Source organism: Heptranchias perlo, chromosome 20 (assembly GCF_035084215.1).
Source record: "Heptranchias perlo isolate sHepPer1 chromosome 20, sHepPer1.hap1, whole genome shotgun sequence".
NCBI classification, from domain to species: domain Eukaryota; kingdom Metazoa; phylum Chordata; class Chondrichthyes; order Hexanchiformes; family Hexanchidae; genus Heptranchias; species Heptranchias perlo.
The window spans coordinates 21,089,767-21,105,499 of NC_090344.1; the positions used below are offsets into that span (position 1 = coordinate 21,089,767).

General features: G+C 43.4%; 5 non-coding genes across 5 annotated transcripts; 4 read left to right on the forward strand and 1 right to left on the reverse strand.

Moving 5' to 3' along the window:
* Positions 1 to 3,920: 3,920 nt before the first annotated feature.
* trnar-ucu (transfer RNA arginine (anticodon UCU)) lies at positions 3,921 to 4,012 on the reverse strand. Its single transcript is given in 2 exon segments — positions 3,921 to 3,956; positions 3,976 to 4,012. It is a non-coding gene; the product is annotated as a tRNA-Arg (tRNA).
* Positions 4,013 to 9,063: 5,051 nt separating this feature from the next.
* On the forward strand, positions 9,064 to 9,136 carry trnaf-gaa (transfer RNA phenylalanine (anticodon GAA)). Its single transcript has one exon. It is a non-coding gene; the product is annotated as a tRNA-Phe (tRNA).
* A 2,310-nt stretch (positions 9,137 to 11,446) lies between these two features.
* trnaf-gaa (transfer RNA phenylalanine (anticodon GAA)) lies at positions 11,447 to 11,519 on the forward strand. The gene has a single exon. It is a non-coding gene; the product is annotated as a tRNA-Phe (tRNA).
* Positions 11,520 to 13,196: 1,677 nt separating this feature from the next.
* On the forward strand, positions 13,197 to 13,269 carry trnaf-gaa (transfer RNA phenylalanine (anticodon GAA)). Its single transcript has one exon. It is a non-coding gene; the product is annotated as a tRNA-Phe (tRNA).
* Positions 13,270 to 14,201: 932 nt separating this feature from the next.
* On the forward strand, positions 14,202 to 14,274 carry trnaf-gaa (transfer RNA phenylalanine (anticodon GAA)). The gene has a single exon. It is a non-coding gene; the product is annotated as a tRNA-Phe (tRNA).
* Positions 14,275 to 15,733: the final 1,459 nt, after the last annotated feature.

The following is a 15,733-nucleotide window of genomic DNA, read 5'->3' on the forward strand; positions in this document are numbered from 1 at the left end:
TTTTTTCCACCGAAATGCATCACCTCGCATTTTTCAGTGTTAAACTTCATCTGCCACGTGTCCGTCCATGCCACCGGCGTGTCCATATCCTCTTCAAATCTATCCACCTTACTGTTCTCTACCCTTCCAAGTTTTGTGTCATCTGCAAATTTTGATATTGTACCCTTTACTCCCAAGTCCAAGTCATTAATATATATCAAGAAAAGCAGTGGTCCCAGCACCGACCCCTATGGAACACCATTGTCCACCTCCCTCCAGTCCGAAAAACAACCATTCACCACAACTCTCTGTTTCCTGTCATTTTGCCAGTGCTGCATCCATGTTGCTATTGCCCCCTTTATTCCATGGGCTGCAATCTTGACAGCAAGCCTACCACGTGGCACTTCATCAAACGCTTTTTGAAAGTCCATATACACCACGTCAACTGCATTGACCTCATCTACCCTCTCTGTTACCTCATCAAACAACTCTATCAAGTTGGTTAAACACGATTTGCCTTCAACAAATCCGTGCTGGCATTCCCTAATCAATCCACACTCGTCCAAGTGACTGTTAATTCTGTCCCGGGTTATCATTTCCCAAACTTTCCCCATCACCGAGGTTAAATTGACTGGCCTATAGTTGATGGGTTTAACTTGACACCCTTTTTTGAACAAGGTTGTAACATTTGCAATTCTCTAGTCCTCTGGCATCATCCCCATATCTCAGGATGTTTGGAAGATTATGGCCAGTACCTCTGCAATTTCCCCCTTTTATTCCCTCAGCATCCTCGGGTGCATCCCATCTGGACTAGATGACTTATCTATTTTAAGTACAGCAAGGCTTTCCAGTACCTCTTCTTTCTCATTTTTAGCCCATCCAGTATCTTAAGTATATCTTCCTTCATGGAGAATCTGGCAGCATCTTCTTCCTTGGTAAAGAACAATGCACAGTATTCATTTAGTACCTCTGCCATGCCCACTGGTTCTATGAGTAGATCTCCTTTATGGTCCCTAATCGTCCCCATCCCTCCTCTTACTACTCGTTTACTGTTAACATGTCTGTAGAAGACTTTCTGATTCCCTGTTATGTTTTCCGCTATTCTTATGCTCTCTCTTTGTCCCTCTTATTTCCTTTTTCACTTCCCCTCTGAACTTTCTACATTCTCTCTGGCTGGCACTTGTTTTATCAACCTGACACCTGTCATAAGACACTTTTTCCCGCTTCATCTTACTCTCTATCTCTCTTATTGCCCAGGGAGCTCTAACTTTAGTTGCCCTACCTTTCTACCTCTTTGGAATGTACCTTCTCTCTACCCGAATCATCTTTTTAAAAGCCGCCCACTGTCCAATTTTAGTTTTGCCTGACAATCTTTGATTCCAATTTACCGGGGCCAGACCTGTTCTCATCCCATTGAAATTGACCCTCCTCCAATTGAGTATTTTTACTTTAGAGTGGAGAGAGTCCATTCCCATAGCTATTCTAATCCTTATGAAACTGATCGCTGCACCCTCAATGCTCCCCCACAAACACTTGCTCCACTTGGCCCGCCTCATTCCTTTGAACCAAGTCCAGCAATGCCTCCTTCCTCAGTGGGCCAGAAACGTACTGGTCGAGAATGTTATCCTGAACACATTTCAAAAATTCTTCCCCTTCGTTGTGCCTTGTATTATTGTTATCTCTGTCTCCATGAGGATATTTGAAATCCCCGGTTATTAATACTCTATGGCTTTTGCACCTCTCTGTAATTTCCCATTCAAATGTGCTCCTCTTTTCCTTCCCACTAGTTGGTGGCCAATAGAATACACCCAGTAGTGTGATCGCACCTCTATTGTTCCTTAACTCGAACTCAGTACCCGGGAGAAATTCCCTAGTTCCTGGGCACTTTGTATTAAGCAGTAGTTAGCAGCAAATAATGTTTGTAGTGGGACTGAGAAATGCTTAAACAGCCGGCACCCTGAAAAACAGAGCTCCAAGTGTCGGTTTAAATGAAATCCTGAACTGACAGAGCGGAGGCCGGATGGGGATTGAATTAAATCCCAATTCACTGAATCTAAACAAGGTTTTTCTAAGTGAATCTGTCAGGAGTGGGATTCCTGAGCTTGTGTGTGAGCTGAAACTGGATCGGTCCCGTTCTGTAAAGAAAGAATAGCAGGCGGCTCCCAGACAGAGCTCTGGCCGGGACTGGCAGCTCTCCGCAGGTAACGGCTGGATTGGAGAGCGGGGCTCCTGCGCTGTTGCTGCTGCTGCTTCCGCCTCTTCGAGTCACTGTGGCGGTCGGTATCGATCTCCTTCCTATGGATCCGGCTACATGAACTTGCTGTGGACCTCGTGGCGCAACTGTAGCGCGTCTGACTCCAGATCAGAAGGATGCGTGTTCGAGTCACGGCTGGATCATCACATTTTCGCAACGTTTCAGTGTCGCTTTGTTTTCTGGCGGGGCAGTCTTTTTGGGATGGTCTGTTCAATGTATGTAAAATTATATTTATCAGAGAATGAACACACCACAGAAGGAGGTAATTGAACCCATCAATTCCATACCTGCCTTTTGTAAGAGCAATCCCATTCGTCCCTTTCCCCGTGGCCCTGCATTTTCCCCTTCAGGTATTTATCAAATTCCTTTTTGAAAGCCACGATTGAATCTGCTTCCACCACCCTTTCAGGCAGCGCATTCCAGATCAGAACCATTCGCTACGTAAAAAAGATTTTCCTCATGTCGCCTTTCGTTCATTTGCCAATCACCTCAAATCTGTGTCCTCTGGTTCTCGACACTTCCGCCAATGGGAACAGTTTCTCTTTTTTAACTTTATCGAAACCCTTCATGCCTTTGAGCGCTTCTCTCAAATCTCCTCTGAACCTTCTCTGCTCGAAGGAGAACAACCCCAGCACGAGGTAAATGCGGTCAATTAGCTCCAATTTATTGATTTGGGCATAAAACAAAAAGTGAAAGAATGGCAAGGCGTTGTGCGAAGGAAGCTCACTGCTTTCAGACAATAAATCCCAATCGCTGTGTCAGCGCTGGGTTCAAATCCTACTACTGATAGAATTTTTGGTAATGTTAATTTTGACCTGTTCACAGAAAACCCGATTGTGGTGCAATGGAGCAGAGGATGTGAAAGAAGCTGAAAGTGGAAATGCAGATATTAGTTTCATCACAGGGACAGGACACGTTTCCACAGGTAAGGGCCTCAAACACTGAAGATTCTTTCCAGCAGAGTGGGACAGGTGATCAGAGTGACCGGACTCGAGCGGCGCAATCAGTCAGTGCGCGGTCCTTACATGACAGTAAATGATCGGGAAATGGCGAGATTGTTAATTCGAGTCTCAGCTAAGTCAAACAATCATTTTGCTTATGAACATTTCGACCGGAGTTGAAGGTACAATTGGTGTGTTCTAAAATGCATCTACTTATTTGAATTGCCATGTGGTTCCTCCGGACTTCTCTGTTGCAATGTTTAGTATTACTTGTGCAGAGGAGGGAGGCTGCGGTTTTGGAGAAGCAAACTATGATTTTGATCCATCTACAAATCGTGGGATTTAACTGGAGCTTTAAACCAGCGCCTTCGACCGCTCAGCCAGGATGCTTTCCATCCTGCACTGCAGCAGTAGTTTTACAGGAATAGAATTACTGCAAACAAGAATTCTACCCCTCAAGCACCAATGCTCGCACGGCAGCCGGATGCATGTGTCCAGTTAGAAACCTGTCTGAAGGAACATACAGTCTGACAGAGCCGGAAGTCCAGCAGATTGACTTTCGGTCTGAGCAGAGGATGAGCCTCCTCCTTGAGAGTGTTCCGCCAATCCAGCTCAGATTGGGATTAAGAATCATGAATTCGGGTAAGATGAAGTGTTGGGGGCAGTTTCGCGCCCTTGACAGACATGAATGATCCTGTTGCGGTTTTGCTGCAAAATTGCACTTCCCAGCTCCCGAAACTAAAATTCAACTCTGGTGGGACTCGAACCCACAACCTTTGAATATCTCCTGCAATTATTATGTAGAAGTCCAACACGCTATCCATTGCGCCACAGAGTCAGTTATACAATGCTGTGGAGGCGTTCAGGCTGCTCCTGCTTCCGCTTCTCACATTCCGAGAGCCGCGGCGGCAGTCTGCACCGATCGGCCTCCAATGGATCCTGCTTCAGCCGCTTGCAATGGTCCTGGTGCAAGAACAGTCGCGTCTGACTCCAAATCAGTGAGCTGCATGTTTTGAACCAGGTTGAAATCACAGCATTTTCGCTGTGACTCAGGGTCCTGCCGATTGATTTTAGATCGGGACATTGTTTTACTGATGGGATGTTCAGTGTTTGTGCAACAATATCAAAATTAAGTTTGATACATTAATGAGCTTTTTTTCAGTGACTTTCGATTTACATCCTCTCCAGTTTTATGTAGAAACAGTTAACAATATTTAAGGGATGTGGTGTGGAACAAATAGGGGCAGTGGCAGCATGGATGCGAATTGGCTAACTGACGGGAAACAGAGTGTCGTGGGAAACGGTTGTTTTTTGTACTGCAGGGAGGTAGACAGTGGTGTTCCCCAGGGGTCGGTACTAGGATGGCTGCTTTTTTGATATATATTAATGAATTGGACTTGGGTGTACAGGGCACAATTTCAAAGTTTGCAGATAACACAAAACTTAGAAGCGCAGTAAACAGTAAGGAGGATAGTAATAGACTCCTAGATGACATCGACAGTCTGGTGGAATGGACGGACACAAAGCAGATGAAATTTAATGCAGAGAAGTGCGAAATGATACATTTTGGAATGAAGAACGAGGAGAGGCAAAATGAACTAAATGGTACAATTCTAAAGGGGGTGCAGGAACAGAGAGACCTGGTGGTATTTGTGCATAAATCTTTGAAGGTGGCAGGTCAGATTGAGAAAGCGGTTAAAAAGTATACGGGATCCGGGGCTTTATAAATAGAAGCATAGAGTACAAAAGCAAGGAAGTTATGTTAAACCGATATAAAACACTGGTTCGGCCACAACTGGAGCATTGTGTCCAGTTCTGGGCACCACAGTTTAGGAAGGATATGAAGGCCTTAGAGAGGGGGTAGAACAGATGCAGAAAATAGGGTGTAGAAATGGTTCAGGGATGAGGGACTTCAGTTACGTGGATATACTGGAGAAGCTCGGATTTTTCTCCTTCGAACAGAAAAAGTTGAGAGGAGATTTGATTGGAAGTGTTCAAAATCATGACGGGTTTAGATAATGTAAATTGAGAGAAACTGTTCCCATTGGCGGAAGGATCGGGAACCAGAGGACACAGATATAAGGGGATTGGCAAAAGAATCAAAGGCGACACGAGGAAAAAAAATAAGCAGCGAGATGTTCTGATCTGGAATGCGCTGCCTGAAAGGGTGGTGGAAACAGATTCAATCGTGACTCTCAAAAGGGAATTGGATAAATAGTAGAAGGGAAAAAAATTGCTGCCACTGCCCCTATTTGTTCCATTGGCTTCAATTTTGCTGACAAGCTTATTACTGGACTATTCTAATGGTTTCGTGGCTCGCCTCCCATCTTGCACCCTCCATAAAACTGAGCTCATCCAAAACTCTTCTGCCCGTATCCTAACTCTCACCAAGTCCCAAGCTCTTACAAAGAGACGGCACAGACTCGATGGCCCGAATGGCCTCCTTCCCTCCTCGAACGATTCTATGATTTGTCAAGCTCAAATGCTTGCTGCTTCAATGAGAGCTCCGTCTGTACAAAGAACGAACAATTCAGCAGTCCTTTCCTTGTTGGCTCCGGAATTAATACAAATACCGCTCTGCGTTACTCTGTTGTTTAATTCACAAATTAGGTAAATATCAGATAGAACAAAAAGACGCCGCTGGCAATCGAATCTAGGACCTCGTGTGACAAAAAAGGCAATTTGCCCAGCTTTTGCAAATTAAGGAGACTTCATTAAGCTGCAACGACCCCACCTCATCTTCCTGATATCGACCTATCACTGTCTGTTAGCGTTTGAGGCAGTTTGTATTTTTCTATTTCTCTTGTCCATTTCGCTGTGTTTATCGATACGCTGTGTCTCTCGCTGTGTTTACCGATACTCTGTGTCTCTCGCTGTGTTTATCGATACGCTGTGTCTCTCGCTGTGTTTACCGATACTCTGTGTCTCTCGCTGTGTTTACCGATACTCTGTGTCTCTCGCTGTGTTTATCTCTCTGTGTCAATCCGTGGGCTAATTCTGAATGAACAATGAAATAAATGAGGGGTTTTAGACAACTGTCCCTCTGACACTGAGGAACCAATGAGCGAAATTTTACAATAAGATATTGTTTATTGTGAAGCAGCAAAGAAAACATTTCATTTTGAAAGACTGAGGTTCAGTTATGTGCAAACAGAAACTGTGACCACAACGTGTTTGTAACAAGCCGCCTTTCAAGCTGATCTCAGACACACTAACATTGCAGCACGAGGTGCAGGCACCGCACTGATCACCTCCATGTGTATACGGGCATATCAGACACTTCGTTTGATACGAGAGCTTTCCATTCCCCGCCAGCTCCTGGGCACCGAGACATCCGTCAGAAGCAGCATTCACCACCACGACCAATGTCGTGCCCCCTTTGCCAGACTTCAGCAAATTTAATGCTGAAAATACAAAACAGGACGGACAGTATCTGTAAAACAGTTAAACTTTCAGTGTTCAGTCTTTGGTAAGGACGAGAAACATGACTTTGAGTAGATATTAAGTAGGTGACAATAAGAGTGCGCTGTTGTTTTATAAAGTGTGGGAGTCCATATATGAGTGCGATGATCACAAATGAACTGTGGGGGTGTATATATGAGTGTGATATTTATACATGATCTGTGGGTGTGTATATCTGAGTGCGATATTTATATATGAACTTTGGGTGTGTATATATGAGTGTGATGTTTATAAAAGAACACTGGGAGTGTGAAATGAGTGCGATGTTTATATATGAACTGTGAGTGTGCATATATGAGTGTGATGTTTATATATGAACTCTGGGTGTGTATATATGAGTGTGATGTTTATATATGAACTGTGGGTGTGTATATATGAGTGCGATGTTTATATATGAACTGTGGGAGTGTATATATGAGTGCGATGTTTATAATATTTAGAGGATGCCAACTCTGGATCCATTGGCCTATCTGATACCTCCTGAGCCCACCTTACCCTCTTTGATTCTCCCTGAGCTCCTCATCTTCTCTGATATCCTCAGAGAGTCCATTATCCTATTTGAACCTTGTCAGCGCCCTTTACACTCTCTGATACCCGCTGAGTGCCCCTCACCCACTGAAACGCCCTGAGCGTCCTTACACTCTCTGATACCCTCTGGCAGTCCTTCCCCTCTGTGAGATCTCAATATACTCTCTGATATCCTCTGACCGTCCCTCACCCTCTCTGAGCCCCACTGCACTCTCTGATGCCCTCTGACTGTCCCTTCCCCTCTCTGAGATCCCATTGCCAAAATCGATCGCCACTCAGAAGCCATTAGACGTCCTGATGCCTTCTCAGAACACGTTACGGTCCCTGCTATCAAAGTATGGTGTAAATTCACAGGTGGATCCACCGGTCTGTGTTAAGGATGAGATCCAGAGTTTGTTCGGTTGCTGTTGATTCCGCCTGTCCCATCCGAGAGCTCTATCGGCAGTCGGTACCGATCTCTCTCCAATATACTGGGTGTGGATATATGAATGCGTTGTTGTTTTATAAAAAGTGTGAGTGTATCTATGAGTATGATATTTGTATGAACTGTGGATTTGTACATATGAGTGTGATATTCAAATATGAACTGTGGGTGTGTATATATGAGTGTGATGTTTTTATATGAACTGTGGGTGTGTATATATGAGTGCGATGTTTTTATATGAACTGTGGGTGTGTATATATGAGTGCGATCTTTATATATGAACTGTGGGTGTGTATATATTAGTGCGATGTTTTTATATGAACTGTGGGTGTGTATATATGAGTGCGATCTTTATATATGAACTGTGGGTGTGTATATATGAGTGCGATCTTTATATATGAACTGTGGGTGTGTATATATGAGTGCGATCTTTATATATGAACTGTGGGTGTGTATATATGAGCGCGATGTTTTTATATGAACTGTGGGTGTGTATATATGAGTGCAATCTTTATATATGAACTGTGGGTGTGTATATATGAGTGCGATGTTTGTATATGAACTGTGGGTGTGTATATATGAGTGTGATGTTTTTATATGAACTGTGGGTGTGTATACATGAGTGCGATGTTTATAATATTAAGAGGATTCCAACTCTGGATCCATTCGCCGATCTGATAGCTCCTGAGCCCACCTTACCCTCTTTGATTCTCCCTGAGTTCCATATCTTCTCTGATACGCTCAGAGAGTCCATTATCCTCTTTGAAATTTGTCCTTTACACTCTCTGATACCCGCTGAGTGCCCCTCACCCACTGATACGCACTGAGCGTACTTACACTCTTTGAAACCCTCTGGCAGTCCTTCAGCTCTGTGAGATCTCAATATACTCTCTGATACCCTCTGACTGTCCCTTACCCTCTCTGACCCCCATTACTCTCTCTGATGCCCTCTGGCTGTCCCTTCCCCTCTCTGCGATCCCCTTGCCCAAATGGATCGTCACTAAGAAGACATTAGACGTCCTGATGCCGTCTCAAAACCCGTTACCGTCCTTGCTATCAAAGTACGGTGTAACTTCACAGGTGGATCTACCGGTCTGTGTTAAGGATGAGATCCAGAGTTTGTTCGGTTGCTGTTGCTTCCGCCTGTCCCATCCGAGAGCTCTATCGGCAGTCGGTACCGATCTCCCTTCAATGAACTGGATGTGGATGTATGAATGCGTTGTGGTTTTATAAACTGTGGGTGTGTATCGATGAGTGTGATATTTATATGAACTGTGGGTGTGTATATATGAGTGCGATCTTTATATATGAACTGTGGGTGTGTATATATGAGTGCGATCTTTATATATGAGCTGTGGGTGTGTATATATGAGTGAGATTTTTTATATGAATTGCGGAATTAACAGGAGGGGAAAAGCCTCCTGGGGTTATATTTTCTTCCAAGACAATGACATAAAGTAAACTGCTGTACAGGGGCCGAAATAGCTCAGTTGGGAGAGCATTAGACTGAAGATCGAAAGGTCCTTCGTTCAATCCCGAGTTTCGGCTGTTTTTGGTTATTTAGTTTCTTCTTCCTTGCTTCGATTCTCGCATTTATTTACAGTAACATTTGATACCAGCCACTGAAGGATTGGGGATGTAATCGAGTGGCATCAATGATGGGAAATATTTATGGCGTCTATATTTGGCTTTGATTTCTCTCATACCTTCTGCCTTTTTCTCTTGGTTTTTTCACTCTCGCTGCCGCTAACATTGCAGCACCAGGTGTCGGCACCGCGCTGATGATCTTCATGTGAATCCGCGCCTTTCAGACACTTCGTGTGACACAAGTACGTTCCAATCCCGGCCTGTTCCGAGACACTGACTCCTCCGTCGAAGCAGCTTTCACCACCAGAACCGATATCGCGCTCCCTTTGCCGTACTTCAGCAAATTTAAAGCTGAAAATAAATAACAGGACGGACAGTATCTGGAAAGCAGTTAAACTTTCAGTGTTCAGATTTGAATGAGAACTATAAACAGGGCTTTGGGTAGATATTAAGTGCGTGTGTAGTAAGAGTGCGCTGTTGTTTTATAAAGTGTGGGAGTCTATATATGAATTCGATGTTCACACATGAACTGTGGGTGTGTATATATGAGTGCGATGTTCACATATGAACTGTGGGTGTGTATATATGAGTGCGATGTTTGTATATGAACTGTGGGTATGTATATATGAGTGCGATGTTTATATATGAACTGTGGGTATGTATATATGAGTGCGATGTTTATATATGAACTGTGGGTGTGTATATATGAGCGTGATGTTTATATATGAACTGTGGGTGTGTATATATGAGTGCGATGTTTATATATGAACTGTGGGTGTGTATATATGAGCGTGATGTTTATATATTAACAATCGGAGTTCATATATGAGTGCAATATTTATATATGATCTGCCGGAGTGCATACATAGGTGCGATGTTTATATATGAACAATGGGAGTGTATGCATGAGTGCGATGTTTATAATATTAAGAGGATGCCATCTCTGGATCCATTCGCCTATCTGATACCTTCTGAGCCCACCTTACCCTCTTTGATTCTCCCTGAGCTTCTCATCTTCTCTGATACCCTCAGAGAGTCCATTATCCTATTTGAACCTTGTCAGCGCCCTTTACACTCTCTGATACCCGCTGAGTGCCACTCACCCACTGAAACGCCCTGAGCGTCCTTACACTCTCCGATACCCTCTGTCAGTCCTTCCCCTCTGTGAGATCTCAATATACTCTCTGATACCCTCTGACTGTCCCTTACCATCTCTGAGCCCCATTACACTCTCTGATGCCCTCTGACTGTCCCTTACCCTCTCTGAGCCCCATTACACTCTCTGATGCCCTCTGACTGTCCCTTACCCTCTCTGAGCCCCATTACACTCTCTGATGCCCTCTGACTGTCCCTTACCCTCTCCGAGCCCCATTACACTCTCTGATGCCCTCTGACTCTCCCTTCCCCTCTCTGAGATCCCCTTGCCCAAATGGATCGCCACACCGAAGCCATTAGACGTCCTGGTGCCTTCTCAGAACCCGTTACCGTCCTTGCTATCAAAGTACGGTGTAACTTCACAGGTGGATCTACCGGTCTGTGTTAAGGATGAGATCCAGAGTTTGTTCGGTTGCTGTTGCTTCCGCCTGTCGCATCCGAGAGCTCTATCGGCAGTCGGTACCGATCTCCCTCCAATAAACTGGGTGTGGATGTATGAATGCGTTGTGGTTTTATAAACTGTGGGAGTGCATCGATGAGTGTGATATTTATATGAACTGTGGGTGTGGATATATGAGTGCGATCTTTTTATATGAGCTGTGGGTGTGTATATATGAGTGCGATGTTTATATATGAACTGTGGGTGTGTATATATGAGTGTGATGTTTATATATGAACTGTGGGTGTGTGTATATGAGTGTGATGTTTATATATGAACTGTGGGTGTGTATATGAGTGTGATGTTTATATATGAACTGTGGGTGTGTATATATGAGTGCGATGTTTATATATGAACTGTGGGTGTGTGTATATGAGTGTGATGTTTATATATGAACTGTGGGTGTGTATATGAGTGTGATGTTTATATATGAACTGTGGGTGTGTATATATGAGTGTGATATTTATATATGAACTGTGGGTGTGTATATATGAGTGCGATGTTTATATATGAACTGTGGGTGAGTATATATGAGTGTGATGTTTATATATGAACTGTGGGTGTGTGTATATGAGTGCGATTTTTTTTATGAATTGCGGAATGAACAGGAGGGGAAATGCCTCCTGGGGTTATATTTTCTTCCAAGACAATGACATAAAGTAAACTTTTGACAAGGGGTGGAAATAGCTCAGTTGGGAGAGCGTTAGACTGAAGATCTAAAGGTCCTTGGTTCAATCCCGAGTTTCGGCAGTTTTTGGCTATTTAGTTTCTTCTTCCTTGCTTCGATTCTCGCATTTATTTGTGTAACATTTGATACCAGCCACTGAAGGATTGGTGATGGAATCGAGAGGCATCAAGGATGGGAAATATTAATGGCGTCTACATTTGGCTTTGATTTCTCTCACACCTTCTGCCTTTTTCTCTTGGTTTTTTCACTCTCGGTGCCGCTAACATTGCAGCACCAGGTGTCGGCACCGCGCTGATGATCTTCATGTGAATCCGCGCCTTTCAGACACTTCGTGTGACACAAGAACGTTCCAATCCCGGCCAGTTCCAAGACACCGACTCCTCCGTCGAAGCAGCTTTCACCACCAGGACCGATATCGCGCTCCCTTTGCCGTACGTCAGCAAATTTAACGCTGAAAATACAAAACAGGACGGACAGTATCTGGAAAGCAGTTAAGCTTTCAGTGTTCAGATTTGAATGAGAACTATAAACAGGGCTTTGGGTAGATATTAGGTGCGTGTGTAGTAAGAGTGCGCTGTTGTTTTATAAAGTGTGGGAGTCTATATATGAATTCGATGTTCACACATGAACTGTGGTGGTGTAAAAATGAGTGTGATGTTTATATATTAACTATGGGAGTGTATATATGAGTGTGATGTTTATATATGAACTGTGGGTGTGTCTATATGAGTGCGATGTTTATATATGAACCGTGGGTGTGTATATATGAGTGCAAAATTTATATATGATCTGCGGGAGTGCATACATGAGTGCGATGTTTTTTATGAACAATGGGAGTGTATACATGAGTGCGATGTTTATAATATTTAGAGGATGCCAACTCTGGATCCATTCGCCTATCTGACACCTCCTGAGCCCAACTTACCCTCTTTGATTCTCCCTGAGCTCCTCATCTTCTCTCAGAGCGTCCATTATCCTCTTTGAACCTTGTCAGCGCCCTTTACACTCTCTGATACCCGCTGAGTGCCCCTCACCCACTGATATGCCCTGAGCGTCCTTACACTCTCTGATACCCTCTGGCAGTCCTTCCCATCTGTGAGATCTCAATATACTCTCTGATACCCTCTGACTGTCTCTTACCCTCTCTGAGCCCCATTACAATCTCTGATGCCCTCTGACTGTCCCTTCCCCTCTCTGAGATCCCCTTGCCCAAATGGATCGCCACTCAGAAGCCATTAGACGTCCTGATGCCTTCTCAGAACCCGTTACCGTCCTTGCTATCAAAGTACGGTGTAACTTCACAGGGGGATCGACCGGTCTGTGTTGAGGATGAGATCCAGAGTTTGATCGGTTGCTGTTGCTTCCGCCTGTCCCATCCGAGAGCTCTATCGGCAGTCGGTACCGATCTCCCTTCAATGAACTGGGTGTGGATGTATGAATGCATTGTGGTTTTATAAGCTGTGGTTGTGTTTGGATGAGTGTGATATTTATATGAACTGTGGGTGTATATACATGAGTGCCATCTTTATATATGAGTTGTGGGTGTGTTTATATCTGTGCGATGTTTATATATGAACTGTGGGTTTGTGTATATGAGTGTGATGTTTATATATGAACTGTGGGTGTGCATATATGAGTGCGATTTTTTATATGAATTGCGGAATGAACAGGAGGGGAAATGCCTCCTGGGGTTATATTTTCTTCCAAGACAATGACATAAAGTAAATTTTTGACAAGGGGCCGAAATAGCTCAGTTGGGAGAGCGTTAGACTGAAGATCTAAAGGTCCTTGGTTCAATCCCGAGTTTCGGCAGTTTTTGGTTATTTAGTTTCTCCTTCCTTGCTTCGATTCTCGCATTTAATTACAGTAACATTTTATACCAGCCACTGAAGAATTGGTGATGGAATCGAGAGGCATCAAGGATGGGAAATATTTATGGCGTCTATATTTGGCTTTGATTTCTCTCATGCCTTCTGCTTTTTTCTCTTGGTTTTTTCACTCTCGGTGCCGCTGACATTGCAGCACCAGGTGTCGGCACCGCGCTGATGATCTTCATGTGAATCCGCGCCTTTCAGACACTTCGTGTGACACAAGAACGTTCCAATCCCGGCCAGTTCCAAGACACTGACTCCTCCGTCGAAGCAGCTTTCACCACCAGGACCGATATCGCGCTCCCTTTGCCGTACTTCAGCAAATTTATCGCTGAAAACACAGAACAGTTCGGACAGTATCTGGAAAACAGTTAAACTTTCAGTGTTCAGATTTTAATGAGAACTATAAAAAGGGCTTTGGGTAGATATTAAGTGCGTGTGTAGTAAGAGTGCGCTGTTGTTTTATAAAGTGTGGGAGTCAATATATGAATTCGCTGTTCACACATGAACTGTGGGTGTGTATATATGAGTGCGATGTTTATATATGAACTGTGGGTGTCTGTATATGAGTGCGATGTTTATATATGAACTGTGGGTGTGTATATGTGAGTGCGATGTTTATATATGAACTGTGGGTGTGCATATATGAATGAGATGTTTATATATGAACTGTGGGTGTGTATATATGAGTGCGATGTTTTCTATATGAACTGTGGGTGTGTATATATGAGTGCGATGTTTATATATGAACTGTGGGTGTGCATATATGAGTGCGATTTTTTATATGAATTGCGGAATGAACAGGAGGGGAAATGCCTCCTGGGGTTATATTTTCTTCCAAGACAATGACATAAAGTAAATTTTTGACAAGGGGCCGAAATAGCTCAGTTGGGAGAGCGTTAGACTGAAGATCTAAAGGTCCTTGGTTCAATCCCGAGTTTCGGCAGTTTTTGGTTATTTAGTTTCTCCTTCCTTGCTTCGATTCTCGCATTTAATTACAGTAACATTTTATACCAGCCACTGAAGAATTGGTGATGGAATCGAGAGGCATCAAGGATGGGAAATATTTATGGCGTCTATATTTGGCTTTGATTTCTCTCATGCCTTCTGCTTTTTTCTCTTGTTTTTTTCATTCTCGGTGCCGCTGACATTGCAGCACCAGGTGTCGGCACCGCGCTGATGATCTTCATGTGAATCCGCGCCTTTCAGACACTTCGTGTGACACAAGTACGTTCCAATCCCGGCCAGTTCCAAGACACTGACTCCTCCGTCGAAGCAGCTTTCACCACCAGGACCGATATCGCGCTCCCTTTGCCGTACTTCAGCAAATTTATCGCTGAAAACACAGAACAGTTCGGACAGTATCTGGAAAACAGTTAAACTTTCAGTGTTCAGATTTTAATGAGAACTATAAAAAGGGCTTTGGGTAGATATTAAGTGCGTGTGTAGTAAGAGTGCGCTGTTGTTTTATAAAGTGTGGGAGTCAATATATGAATTCGCTGTTCACACATGAACTGTGGGTGTGTATATATGAGTGCGATGTTTATATATGAACTGTGGGTGTCTGTATATGAGTGCGATGTTTATATATGAACTGTGGGTGTGTATATGTGAGTGCGATGTTTATATATGGACTGTGGGTGTGTATATATGAGTGCGATGTTTATATATGAACTGTGGGTGTGTATATATGAGTGCGATGTTTATATATGAACTGTGGGTGTGTATATATGAGTGCGATGTTTATATATGAACTGTGGGTGTGTATATATGAGTGCGATGTTTATATATGAACTGTGGGTGTGTATATATGAGTGCGATGTTTATATATGAACTGTGGGTGTGCATATATGAATGAGATGTTTATATATGAACTGTGGGTGTGTATATATGAGTGCGATGTTTTCTATATGAACTGTGGGTGTGTATATATGAGTGCGATGTTCACATATGAACTGTGGGTGTGTATATATGAGTGTTCTGTTTATATATGAACTGTGGGTGTGTATATATGAGTGTGATGTTTATATATGAACTGTGGGTGTGTATATATGAGTGCGATGTTTATATATGAACTTTCGGTGTGTATATATGAGTGCGATGTTTATGTATGAACTGTGGGTGTGTATATATGAGTGCGATGTTTATATATGAACTTTCGGTGTGTATATATGAGTGCGATGTTTATATATGAACAATGGGAGTGCATGTATGAGTGCAATATTTATATATGATCTGCGGGAGTGCATACATGAGTGCGTTGTTTATTTCTGAACTGTGGGTGTGTATATATGAGAGTTATGTTTGTATATGAACTGTCGCTGTGTATCTATGGGTGCGATGTTTTTATATGAATTTCGGAATGAACAGGAGGGTGATGGAATACAGAGGCATCAAGGAATAGA